Source organism: Adelges cooleyi, unplaced genomic scaffold (genome assembly GCF_023614345.1).
Source record: "Adelges cooleyi isolate 19-005CV unplaced genomic scaffold, UGA_ACOO_1.1 ACOO_flye_CR_arks_rails_tigmint_CR_PRNA_1, whole genome shotgun sequence".
In the NCBI taxonomy this organism is placed as follows: Eukaryota; Metazoa; Arthropoda; class Insecta; order Hemiptera; family Adelgidae; genus Adelges; species Adelges cooleyi.
In genome coordinates this window covers 6,056,959-6,070,948 of record NW_026095751.1, presented here as the reverse complement: position 1 = coordinate 6,070,948, position 13,990 = coordinate 6,056,959, and the positions used below count along the sequence as shown (strand labels likewise).

General features: G+C 29.1%; 1 protein-coding gene across 2 annotated transcripts in view; it reads left to right on the top strand.

Moving 5' to 3' along the window:
- Nucleotides 1–13,990, top strand: part of LOC126834704 (hemicentin-2-like) — a 156,235-nt gene that overhangs the window by 57,954 nt on the left and 84,291 nt on the right. Inside the window, exon 3 of one of the 2 annotated variants that reach the window (XM_050566817.1) lies at nucleotides 3,241–3,276. The exons of the other annotated variant lie outside the window; for it this stretch is intronic. The gene's annotated coding sequence lies outside the window, so the exon portion shown is untranslated. The remainder of the gene's footprint in view (nucleotides 1–3,240; nucleotides 3,277–13,990) is intronic. 2 annotated transcript variants of the gene reach the window in all.

Here is a 13,990-nt window from a genome sequence, read left to right as displayed (position 1 = left end):
AAGCCCACGCATTTTAGTATATAATCCTTGTCTGTAATCGGAAGAACTAATCTCCGGTGTTAAAAATATAAATATGATAGTAAATACACCTTATGAAAGTTTGAGTTTTTGGGATAAAATTACTTTTTGCATTTAAAAACCCCTCTTAAACCAAACTGTTATGTATAGTTTAAATTAAAAACTTTCATAGTTTTCGTTGTGTACTTTCAAACCCTATAATATTATACTTATTATAATTGATTAAATATTGACCTATCCAAGTGTCATTTACCAATCCATTATACATTAAGTGGTTTCCAAAGCGAACAATAATATTGATTCGGTTGGTGCGAGGTAACGATGCATAAGTGTTGCCGGTTTTTGTGTGCATATCAATGAAGGTATTCTTTCTTGGCCATGTACGGATTATGGGATGAAATCGTGAGAAAAATAAAAGGGAAATTGTGAACTGAATCAGAACAAAGGTCAGCGGGGTGGATGTATTATTTGACCAACAATGACCCTCCGCTGCCGCCACTTCAGGATAATGCAATAACCATTTGAATTATTTGAATAGGTATAAGGCCATCTTTTATGCAAAACCACAAAATTCGTGTTTGCAGAAATATTATAACACCACTAAATATTTAGACATGTGCAACCCAAAGGAAAAAAAAAATCAAACATTTTAAAAAGTTTTGTTCTTAGGTCGCGAGAATTTTTTTAATAATTATATTCGTATAACTTAATAAGCAGACGGTTAAATGTGAAAAGAATTGGAGGTAAAAATTTATAAAATCACTTATGTAAAAAATACTTTTTTAAATAATGTTTTAAAGTAAATTAAAAGTAAGACAAACTTTTTTATCGTTAGAAACGTGATCAAATTTAACTATTTAAATACTACGGTAAAATAAAAAATATTTTGCATAATGATTAGTATCTTAAAATATGAAAAGGGTATAACTTACATATGTTAGAGGTGTATACTAAGTGTTTTATAATCAAACTTACTCTCGTAAAAATGTAACGGAGGGGATAATTAGGTTTTAATTAAGATATTCCCGCCGAGTATGGTACTGATAATCTTCTATTTTTTGCGTTCATACCTGTCGCTATAGGTCTCATAGAAAGCAACGAGTTAGTTTGCATTAATTTTAAATCTGTCATCCAAAACACATACACAGGAATAATGCTAAAGGGAATATTATCAATTCAGTCATCTCTTTTTATGACAATCTTTGCCAATAAATAATACTTTCTCAGATTGGTAAGCCTTCTACAAATATATTTCATTAGTTTTGTAATCAAATTGATTCTATACTTAAAAAAACATATAACAAATACTATTTTCATTTGCCAATTCTATGCTTAACCTAGAATTTTTAATTTTGTCTTGTTTTACAAAGAAAATATTGTATTACGAAAAATTTGCGGTAGACCCCTAAGCTTATTAAGTTTTACTCCCTTGGATGCCCTGTGATGGCTATAGATGCCTAAGGTCTATTAGACCTAAGCTCGGGTAGTGGTTAGTATAATTGGACCCTTTTAATTTTTCAATTTGAATGGCTTTTGATTGAATTTGTTTCAGGAAAGTTTTTGCACTTTGCTGTATACCCGTGTACCTGCAAACTTTTGTTAATCAAACGTTAAGGGTCCAGGCGATGGTGGACAAACTATAGTTAGTAGAATAACTTTACAATTTAAGTATAGATTATAGAAGTGGACTACCTTTCCCTACTATGGAAGATGTTTAAATACTGTATATTTTTTGTTTGATACAAGTATAGGTTAATTTAGTTTCGAAGGCGGAAGGAATCGGGCAAACGGTTTAGAACAAACAAAAATATTAATATTCGTTCCAATAAACAATTTGTTTTCTCCTGAACTTTGTGTTAAAATAATAGTTAATCAAACTGTATTTTTTAGCAAGAAATAAAATGATCTTGCTTATAATTAATATTTTTTTTATTTTTTTTTATTAAAATATTTTCTTTATTTACAATCTATACAAAATATGTATAATTAGCAAGTCTGATGACAAAGATACAGTGACAATAATGTATGAATAGGAAGGCTCTCAGCAGTGCAACCTGACCAGAATAAATGAATAATTTATAATAAATACACACAATAAACTTAATTAAAATCGATGCTTTTTAATGGTTAAATTCTCGTACAACCTTTTTTTTAAAGTATAAACTTACTTGTCACTTATCACTTTTTGTTGTATTGCAAATAACATTTTTTTATTTAGAAAATGTACGGATCTGGTGTGCGATATACGTGTACATGTTTATCATATTTATTCAGAATAATCCCTAGTATATAAAGTTTTAGTTTTATACTACTGAAATATATACATTTAAAATGTACTACTAAAAACAGGTCATATGAAACGCAGTTTAATATTGATACAAGTATTTATGAATAAATCCTGACGATTGAGCAGAATATACATAAAAGTTTAGTACAAATAAAAATTGTAAAATGGGGTCGAGACGGTCACTATAAATTTTAAAGGCAGGTACTTACCACATTCTGACACTTTGGTATTTTCTATAATGCTATTTTATCACTTTTTAATATATTGCTTCTCTTAAACTGGTAGCCTCTGGGATTCGGCTTCGTTTCTAAACCACAGGCGTTTCTTCGTTGATATAATATAATAATACGCTTATTTAAATTAAAATGGTCTTATTATTCTGTGTTGGATTTTTTAAAAGAGAAGCAGTAATATTATTAAGTGGAGATGAAAAATAAGAATGATTAGTCGACTTGAAAAAATGACCGTCCGGCGAGTTTTGAATTACAAGCAATAACTCAGTATTTTTGCTTTCTTTGCTAGGTTGAAGAGGATACATCGATGGTGAGTGATTTTGTTTCTTACGATTCATTTTATTTTCTTGCACTAAAGAAAAAATATCTTCAATTGCGTTTAGTACCGTTTACCACTTACTTAAAATATAGTAAGTAAAATTGATCGTTCCGAGTATGTAATATATACTTCATTCTTATAGTAATAATTGTTAACTCAGTCTCGGTATTTTGAGTTTTAAATTTTTTAATGACAAATTAAAATATCCCAATCGATAACAGTTTTGAATAATTACTTCTAAATTAAGCAGTGCTTAAAAGCCTTATGAGAGGTTAAGTTTTACGCGGAGATAAAATTAATACTTCACTCCACCCTTTCTCCCGTCCAAACTGTAATAACTTAAGTCGACTGGTGTTAATTTACACTTTTAACAATTTTTTCAGATCCAAAATTAACTTCATTTCGACGATGGCACAAATGTAAGTACTGAAACAAACATTTAAATTATAGTTTACACATTATCCGTGTACTTAAAATTATACACAAATTATTTATATTTATTATTATAAACTGAATATTATACAAAGTTATGTAACAGATAGTTACACAATTTTTCTCGACAACTTATTTTGTATGTAATTAAATATAGAGTCGACATACAGCAATTATTTTCCATTTATACTGAATAAAATATATTCTGAATAGACTGTGCAATTAAGATGTTTTTCGGTGAACGTTGAACTTGTTTGAAACACGAATAATATATACATCGCAGTTTGAATATAATTGACAGAGAACTGTTTGAGAAACAAAGAAAAAAAAGTTTAAAAAAATGTATTAATTTTGTGACACGGATATGACAGAGCAAAGGAAAAATTCGTGGAACGTAAAAATAGGAAAAAGAAAATATATTATTAAAAAATAACAATTGTATAATAAAAAGAGAATGCAATGTCAGGCAAAATTGTGTTAAAAGTGTTTCTTGACAAAAGACAAAAAACTTTTCTACTATTTTTTGATGTAATTTAAGAAACATGAGAGTAAAAATTTGAATAAATATTTGTCTCTTGTACAACAACATATTTGGTATAATAGGTTGCTATATGACATTAATGGAAATCAACATGTTTAGGATTTGATTGGATAATTTAGAAAAGATTACTTTTAACAATTTAAAGTAACTGTTTAATAGTAAATTATTTAATGTTCAAACGCAGCAGGCTGAGTAAATTAAATTGAATCAAATAATGTAGGTTCTGCAACATAAACATATTTTAAGCTACTTTTTAGTCAAAATTGTGCACATTCTGATTACCCACAAGAATCGTTTTTTCATATAGTTCTGAAAACCTTTATTAATTATAATTTATGTTACGCCTTTTCAGGTTGAATATTCATATAGTTTTACTCATGTAAGAAAAAGCAGAGTTTCAAAAGGCAGATATAGAGAAATTCAAAATTAAATATAAGTACGATTTATGCTTTTAATGTTAAGACTTTTCGAATTTTAATACCGTTATTAGCATTCATATTTCAACACGCACTGTTCACGTGTATGACGTGTACACGAACTTAAGGAAACCATGAAAGCAACTTTTTTCCATAACTTCTTCTAGGAAATATATAAAACAGGATATTAAAGAGTTAATTATAAAACGACACTAGTAGGCCTTTGTAAATGATTATATTTTAACCTTACTTTTGTAAAAAAAAAATATTAACTACAGACCAAAAAATGAAGTATATTTTTAAATTCAAGTTGGGTATATATATTTTAATTGGCAATATCATATTTATATTCTTGCCACGAGTAAATATAAATACTATATTTAATTATATTTTATTTATAGACAAAGTTTAATTGCCCCCATTTCATATCGCTCGTGTATTTCATTGTCTTCTTATTTTCTTGTCCGGCATGACCGTACTCTAAATGGTCATTGTCCCGTCAAGTCTCAGGTGTCAATATATATATATTTTTACTATATTAATAAAAACAAATGAACATCACGAAATAAAACGTTTTTTTCTTCAAAATATGTTATTTAAAAAAAAACACCAGCTACCTATTTATATGTTTGTGGTATCTACTTAAATAATTAAACTCTAATATATTAAGGCCATTCCACGTGAAATCACGTAATGGGTGTGCGACTATACTTAAAAAATGTTTGAAATTTTTATCATACATTCTTTATAGATCCTTAAAAATAAATTTTTTTTTGGACCTAGTAGGTCAATTTTTAAAAAAAATTATCCATAAACACCTTATGTTCCTGACTCTATAATTTAACCGCCGATAGTGGTATAGACATGAAACCCGCCCAGTTAAAATTATAATTAAGTGTACTTTAACCATATTTTAAGAAAATATATATCTTTATTTTTTAACCCTAGACATTTTTTTAAATTTTATTTGAATTTTTCAAAAACTTTTTTTGGGGTAAAAAATTAAAAAATTAAAAACAAATATTTTGGTTATATACAATTTAAGTTATGTTTTCATGATCCATATCATCTTTGAACCAATTAAGTTTTTTTTGCTATTAATTTACGGCTTCACACATGGGTATTTTGCTGAAAACTGCCAACTTTAATGATCCACAACACAAATGTGACTGAACGAAAATTTTCCAAATTCATGCAATACTTACTTATAAGGGAGTAGAACATTTGGTAACTGTTTAACTGTACAGGTTTCATGTCTATACCACTATCAGCGGTTAAATTAAAGAGTCGGGAACATGAGGTGTTTTTGGATAATTTTTTAAAAAAATTTACCTATCTAGGTCCAAAAGAAAAATGTTTTAATTTTTTTAAAATTTTTTTGTTATTAAGGATCTATAAAGAATGTATGATAAAAATGTCAAGAAAAATCTGTACATGTTTCTTTTACACTCAACAAAAAAAATACGCCTGTTCTCACCCTCCAAGAAGTTCCTATCCCCTCCTTATCTCAAGTCAAACATCCAGGTATTATTTTAGATAAAAGACTAACCTGGGGCCCCCATCAAAAACCAAAAAGGAAGTCACTAAATACTCGTTCGCACTTACTACGTCTTATACTGTAATCCAAACTCCCGCTTCATAATAAAATTCTTATTTATAAGTCAATGTTAAGACCAATTTGGTCATACGGAGCACAAATATCGGGTTGTGCTAAACCATCCCAGCTAAAAATGAATAGAAGCTTTCCAATCGATTTCTCTCCATACAATCACGTCCGCTCCATGGTATGTTTCCAACCTCACCCTTCACGATGACTTACACATCGAATCAGTTGAAAATTTAGTTAAGACTCATTATAAAAAATTCCACTCTAGATTACTACTCCACTCGAATCCAATAATAGCAAGCCAGCACACAGCTACTATCCCGGACAACCCCCCTCGTCATCTTAAAAGACGTTGGTGTCGAGACCTTCTAAATTGTAATGCTACCGTTTAATTTCTAGCCGAAACCTGTCATAGGGTCCTATCACTGGATAGCTTCTCTACTCATAGTTTACAAGTCATTCATTACATTGTTAGCATATTTTCTTATTGTATATTTTGTATGTACAGATTATAAATGTTATTTAAAAAAAAAAAAATTTCAAACGTTTTTGAAGTATAGTCGCACACCCATTAGGTGATTTCACATGAAATGACCCGTTATTATTATTCATTATGCCACATAACAGTTGTTAATATTTCCTTATCTATGCATAATCTCGACAGGCATAACAATAAAAATAAAACTAGGGCATGTTTTTATCAAAATGTTTTTACGAAAGCTCATATTTTATTCAGTAACATTTTTCAATGTTTCTAGTGTTCTAGTTTACCGGAAATAGCCAATATTTTCAACTCAATCATACAAGTAAAAATATACAATATAGACGGACTGTGCCGTATATCGATCTAGTACTACTTTTTTCAGTTTGACCTTTGTGAAATCCAGACTGGAAATATGTACAATCATTTTACCGATTTATTCACATTATAATTAGCTAATTAAAGTATATAATATAATAGGAACTAGTTAGTGGTACTTTTGAAAGCTCAAAAATCACCCCTCTTTAAAAAAAATTTCATAAATATAATTATGCCCTTTTAAAATATTATTAGATTGAAATATATTTTTTGCCATTACATAGTACTATATTAAATGATAACAGATAATATTATCAATAACTATTATATATTATTCCAGGCGTAGTTTCTTGCGTTTTTAAAATTTTTGTTTTATATGATATTAAAACAAATTATATATATATATATATATATATATATATATATATATATATATATTGCACGAATAAATATTGAAATTAACTCTGTAAATACTTATTAGCGACACTGTAGTCCTACTTAAAAACGCCCCTATACTATGATTGAGTAGATAGATACAACAGTACACTCAACAAATTAACGCAACTACACCACTTTTGTGTGCTCCGCAAATAGTAATGATGTGTATTTTGGTAATATTACCGGAAATATAACAAAACTTTGTATCTATATTGAACCGTATATGGATATTATTTTTATAAAAAAAACGTTGACTTAATTTTTTAACATTATACCCTAAAAACTTTTTTTTGATACATTTAAAAGACAAAGATGGCTATCAAATAGGTATTGAAAATGTATAACTACATTTAAAAGTATCGATATTTTTTATTAATTACAAAATATTGTATTAGTTAATACGTATACTATATTTAATAATATTATACTACTAATTAATCACAAAATCTAAACATGTCCTGGAAAATAAATTTTGTTAGAAAAGCGACAACTATAGTATTTTTATTTTAAAATTGTGTATCAAGTATACAATTCCCATTTCTTATAGATGATATAAATATGTATCAATAGACAGGTTGATACATGTTGAACTATTCAATAATAACTATACAATAAAACTATACGAATTGATCCGTGATATTTATGAACGCCATGATACCTACTTGATAAATTGTTTTGTATTCGAGTATGATTGATACTTAAAGTGGCGAGAACCTGTAGAAAACTTATACACAGTGAGCGGCAGAATTTTCATAAGTAAGTTTTCGATCAAAAAGTATTTACAAAAGCCACCCTATTCCTAACTTTGTTTGTTTCGACGTTTTTAATCAATGTTTTTAAGAGAACCCGTTGGGCATGACCCGGAAGGACCTTTTATGCGTATAATTTGTATATTTATTTAATGTAAAATCGCATAAGAGTCACTTATACTCTTTTTTTTTTTATTCTTGCACCGCACCGCCTAAGATTCGTCCGTGCACGTTTACCTCCGAACATTCAACGCCGGTGCAATTATTTATCTACGTCGTTTCTTCGGTCACACTGCGCATCTCTTATTACACTGCTTACTTGATATTATTTTTAGACTATATATTATACTGGCAACCCCTGCCCCGGTGGTATTGGCCGGGTAAGGCCACCACCACTCGCTGAGTACAAAGCGACCTACTCCGGCGACGTCGTTTTCTCCGACCACCGCGGCTGGAACAGAAGTCACGTTATTACGGCGACAAATTATATACCGAATACAAGTATTATAAAACAAACATGATTTATCGGCGGGTCGTGCAGCAGACCCGGGCGGGAGAACCGACGGATGACGTGCCGGCAGTATGTATGAATGTGCAGAGGTCTAGGCACATATTTATTGCGGGCACGACCGCGGCGCCGCTATACCGATTCGAGGACTACAGTCAAACCCCGTCATTGTGTGCGGGTACATATTTTATAAATACACATAAATAGGTATACGTTTGCAGTGTTACATTATTGTTATTATCCTTCGTGTGGCAGATTTCAAAAACGCTATATTTTATGGGTTTTTGTGTAAAATCAAAAACATTCATACAATACAATGCAATCCGGTGTCGTACGTCATGTGCGTTGTCCAAAAAAAAAACAGGGCTTTGATTTTCATTTTAAACGACAAGCTGTAGTCGTTAGCCTATTATTGAAGCTGCGCGTTAAATTTTAGTTCTCAAATAAATAGCCAAAGCACAGCTGTTTGGTTAAAAGAATAGTGCTGCGAATGAAAACAACTTAGGCGGGGTAGAGTAACGGTAAGCGAGTAATTATGTGTATGTAATTATTATAAAAAATCACGACTGCGGAAGAGTACTAAAACTACAAAAACGAAAAAAATAACAAGAATATTTATTTATCTAGTAATAACAGTGTAACAAGTTTTGTTTATAATTAATCAAGAGCTACCGTTTTTCTTTATGGTCTTGTTTTTTAACCACAGTTATTAACAAACGTTAAAAAAACGTCTTTCCGCCTACTATATAGCATTATTTTTCTTAAACTAAAACATGTACATAAAAATATGTATTTTTAGTGTTTTTCAACTATTCTGTTGTCTTTTGACTTTCAAATTAATTATTCAGTTTAACCTACATTTATTTAACTATACATTTGTGTAAACACATAATAATAGATCATTGGATTACAAAAACTTTCAGATTTCTAACTTAAATACGTTATCTTGCAAAATATATTGTTACCACAGGCACTATATACATTTTCTTTTTCTTTAATGTACAATATTTATTCTGGACATATATTTGTAAAACCGCAAGGACCATGTCGTTTTTTATCGAATAAATCCGCAAGTAGTTGATAAAATCCAAATATTAAAAAAGGCAAAATTGAAAACGTCTTGTTGTTTGTAGATATCTTTTAAAAATCAATTTCACCACAGCGTCTGGGGTATTGATTCTTGTAGTTTAAAAAAAAAAATTGTTGCATTATTTATACATTTCAAGTGCATTCAAGAATACACAACAGGTAGACAAAATAAACTAGCTAAATGCAAAACAAAGGAATAATTCTTGCTCTTTCTATACAATTCAAGAATAGAAGAAAAATCCTATGTAAATTATTGTAACTTATACAACGGTTTTAAAGTTTTCGCTAAATTACACTTTTGTTTGTTAAACCATAAACGCACCTACCGACATATATATTCTATAATATGCTTAGAAAAATGAACGTGTTGTAAACCACCAAAATCCTTGTAAGAGGAGTTAAACATGTTGAGTTCCTCGATTATTCTAAGTCATATGTGCCTAAAATAAAGGAGAACAAGCAGTCCATATTGTCGACATGGATAGACCTGAAAATAATCAAACTAATTCGAATTAAAACATTTTAACACATACATATTTCGATTTAATAACAGGTTATTTTTGTTCTAAGACTACCATGGACAAGTCAAAAGCATTCTGCGTAGCTATGTGTAAATGAAAAAAACAAATTTTAAAACGCTGTCGAGGATGCTGCGATGGACAAAAAAATTGGTCACCACACACCAAAAAGAGTTCTAATTATTGAACTAATAATTAAACATTACAGTTCAAGCTTTTAACTAAGATTTTTTACGGGATTACATGTACCAAACTTTTTAAGACATAGGTGGGTTAACGTCCTTTTATTGGTATAATACCGTATCTATAACAACTTTTTTTTTTCATTATGAAATTTGGCTTTGAACATGTAAAATTATATTAATTTGTAATTTGATAAATTTACATTAATTTTTGCTGTAGAGTTATGATACATATTTATTTAATGCTTTTTTTTTTGGTATTTATGATATCCTAGCTTTTAGGAATGGGGAGGCATAAATTAGCTATGCGTGTGCATTTATGTACACTTTAATTTAAATATAATTTTTTTTAAACATTTTTATTCCTCTCTAAATAATGAAATAATAGTAGGTACGTTCGACCGCATTGCAGTTAAAAAGTTAAAATTCGTTAAATGTATAATAATAATATAGCGATTAATACTTAAAATACCAAGAAAACCGTTTCGTATAATTCATACATTTTTAACTAATTTATTAATTTATAATCTAGTTTATATAATATGCACAAATGTTGTTATGACCTTATGTATGTTATACGAGTACATAGTGTGTCCCGTGAGGATAGTCATTGCAATGGTTCCGTGTAAATGATTTTGATAACATTCAGTTTATTTTAATTTAAATATAATTTTTTTTTTAATTACTAAAAATAAAACAAAAGTTATTTTTGTAGTTCATAGCAGCCAAATAGTCGCATACTAAAAACTTATTATTCTATGAAACCATTTATTGTGTACTGTGCATACATCTTATCAACAATCTTGCACATCGAGTATGGAATGCACGAGAATACCCTTCTCACAATATGCCAATTAGCTATATTTTCAGTTATTGATTATGGAAAATAAACTTTTCCGCTAAACCACAATTCTCCACACAAATCTAAAAACAGCGTAGTACTTTGACTTTACAAACGTTTTTTTTTTTCAAAATAAGTTAACCTGACAGCTTACAGCTGTACTCTATGAATCTGCACTCTTTACAAAAAATAGGAAATTCTCACTTTTAAACTCTCTGATAAAAGAACAAATAAAGCAAATCGTATAATGACGAATATAAAAATATCGAATCTAACGCAACAAACAACAGCGCAAACATACTGGAAAGAAAAAACATCTAAAACACACTCTCACTTTCTTGGGTAATCCATACGGCAAATACAAATACAGACAGTTTTCTTATCAAAAATTTCCCATAGGGCTAAAACTCTGAGAACTCAATGAATTGAAAAAAAAAATTTACTCTCATTTAAATCTCCATTCAAGCACGAAGCATACATTTTATAGTTTATTAGCACAATCAACAATAGTGGACAACAGAGTTTGATGGTTGTGCGTAACTAATCTACTATACCTACAATAATACAAAATCAATTACCACAAAATGTAATAAAAAAAAATCTGAAGCCCTCATCATTTCATTTAAAGCAGCCAAATATGCAAGCAACCTATTTGTATCACTTCTCAATAACGCAGCAATCATAATACTATGCATTCAAATTGAGCAATGGGAATTATTCGAAAAGTCTAATTCTAAAATTTTGTATTTGGAAAATAATTGATTTATCAATTATCCAAAAAAAAAATAAAGTAAAGTATTCGGATCCCGACTTTTTGATTACTTATCTGTATGCGAATTAAATATAATCCGATTTCAATTGGTAATCATATTATAAAAAAAAAATATATATATTCCTCTAGAACTGTACTATGTTAATAGCTTTTATCGTGCTGCGATGATTCGAACGAGGAACACATAATATTATAACAACATAAAAAGTGGTCACTAAAATATGTAAAATTAATCAACAAGGATTAGTGCGGAAATTTAACGAACTCAAACAAATTGAAATATTTTACAAGCACAACTGCTAAGAAATGGCACTTCACTAATAACGGTGACATACCGATAAGACATCTCTTATTGACGTGAATTCGAACGGACATGTTCGACTCAAGTACGTCTCATCAAATATGAGTCTTAACCTGTACGAGAAATACGTTGAACTCCGATTATTTCGACTTTATTTTCTCGGAACGCCGTTTGTAATATAATAAACGACCGTTCCAAGTGTGTGAAAAGTTCTTTTTTTGTTGTTGTATAGATAGAAATCGCCAGTGATCAATCAATTCGACAATCATATTGTGTTCCATTTACTCACTCAAGCAGCATAGAATTTTGGTATTATTAATAAATTACGCGTAATTGTTTTCTGATCATAATGCAGTGTTGTAAAACATATAATTACATATACTGATTACATTAATTAATAGCACGGTAAATTAAATAATTTACCGATAAGGGTTGGTATTACACGAGTGAGCATTACTGTTCGATTATAATATTATACATGATGGTTAGCACAATAGACGGGTTATTTATGGAGTCCGTGTTTTTGGTTTTACACGCAATAGAAATTATTGTGGAGACATTCGGTCAAATTAAATGAGCGTTATGATTAAATATTAAAATGCTTTTGTAAAATGTAATTTTCATATTCACGAACACAAAATGATCGGACATTTGATGTCCGTCAAAACCTAGTTGTTGGTGTTAGTTTCAAAACCTGCTAAAAACAATGTGCAAACGACTGTGGTTCGATTTGTAAAGATGATTTTATTGCATCATTGCATATCCCCACCGTCATCCTATAAAAGATAGGGTAATAAACCGAACCGCGAATATTTTATAACTGAATACTAATGTAAGCTACAAAGTATAACTGTAGGATAAATGTTTCCAATGAAAAAATCACAAAATTACTATTATTACCAGCATAAGAGTTGAAAAAAAAACTCGACTGATAACTTGAAATTACAATTCTATCAACATTATTAATTCCATAGATTTCAGTATAATGTAGAATAACAACAGAGATTTTCATGAAATGTTGTTTTAAAAACTTCGAAACTAATAAATTGAATAAGAATTTTTTTCCTCAAATTTACTTTATTTACTTTAGAAAATGGTATTTCAATGGTAAAATGATTCGATTAGCATTACCTAAAAGATACTTATTTAAAAATCACCATAATATTAAAGACCCTTGAAAAATTTGAATGTAAATAACAACAATAAAAAGTTATGATAATACTTATCTAATATAGCTTATTTTAGTTGAACATACATTATGTCTATTAAAATATTAGAATATTCTGTTGTTTTGCATAATTTACATGGAAAAAAGATTTAATATGCTGTGAACCACGCATATCAAACGCGGATAAACAAGTTTGGGTAAACAGCTAAAACAGATATTATCGTTTCAAGTCTCAAGTTCCTTAACCGAATCACAACATCAAAACATAATTATGAGTTGCATGGGAAACTAAAAGTTTGTTTTGATTTTAAAATGTTTTGTAATTACATTGCTTTTATTTTCATTTTCAAAGTTTAAGGTATGGTCGATTGAATATAACTTTCTTCTTAGTTCAATTAATGTGTAATCAGTTTTCCTTTAACTCTCAAAACCGACTGTCCCAATATAACTTTCATTTCTGAAGATGTGAAATTCATGATAAATTATATAAGATAAATTATATGTTATATAGCTAACCTTATATCTAAATTTATTTTCCATGTCATTCATACCTGCGTTCAACGGTAGTAAACGGATTCGATACTTTCCCAAGTTTAAAATGTATTAAAAATATTATGTTTTGAAGTGTGTTTTATTTTAATAACAAGGGTTTTCTAAAAAAAGAAATTACCACGGTGTCTATTGTCAAAGGAGTTGTGATAATTCTATTTTTTACATAACCCCAATATATTTCTAATAATGTTTGTTTTCTACTACCTATTTATAGCAAACTT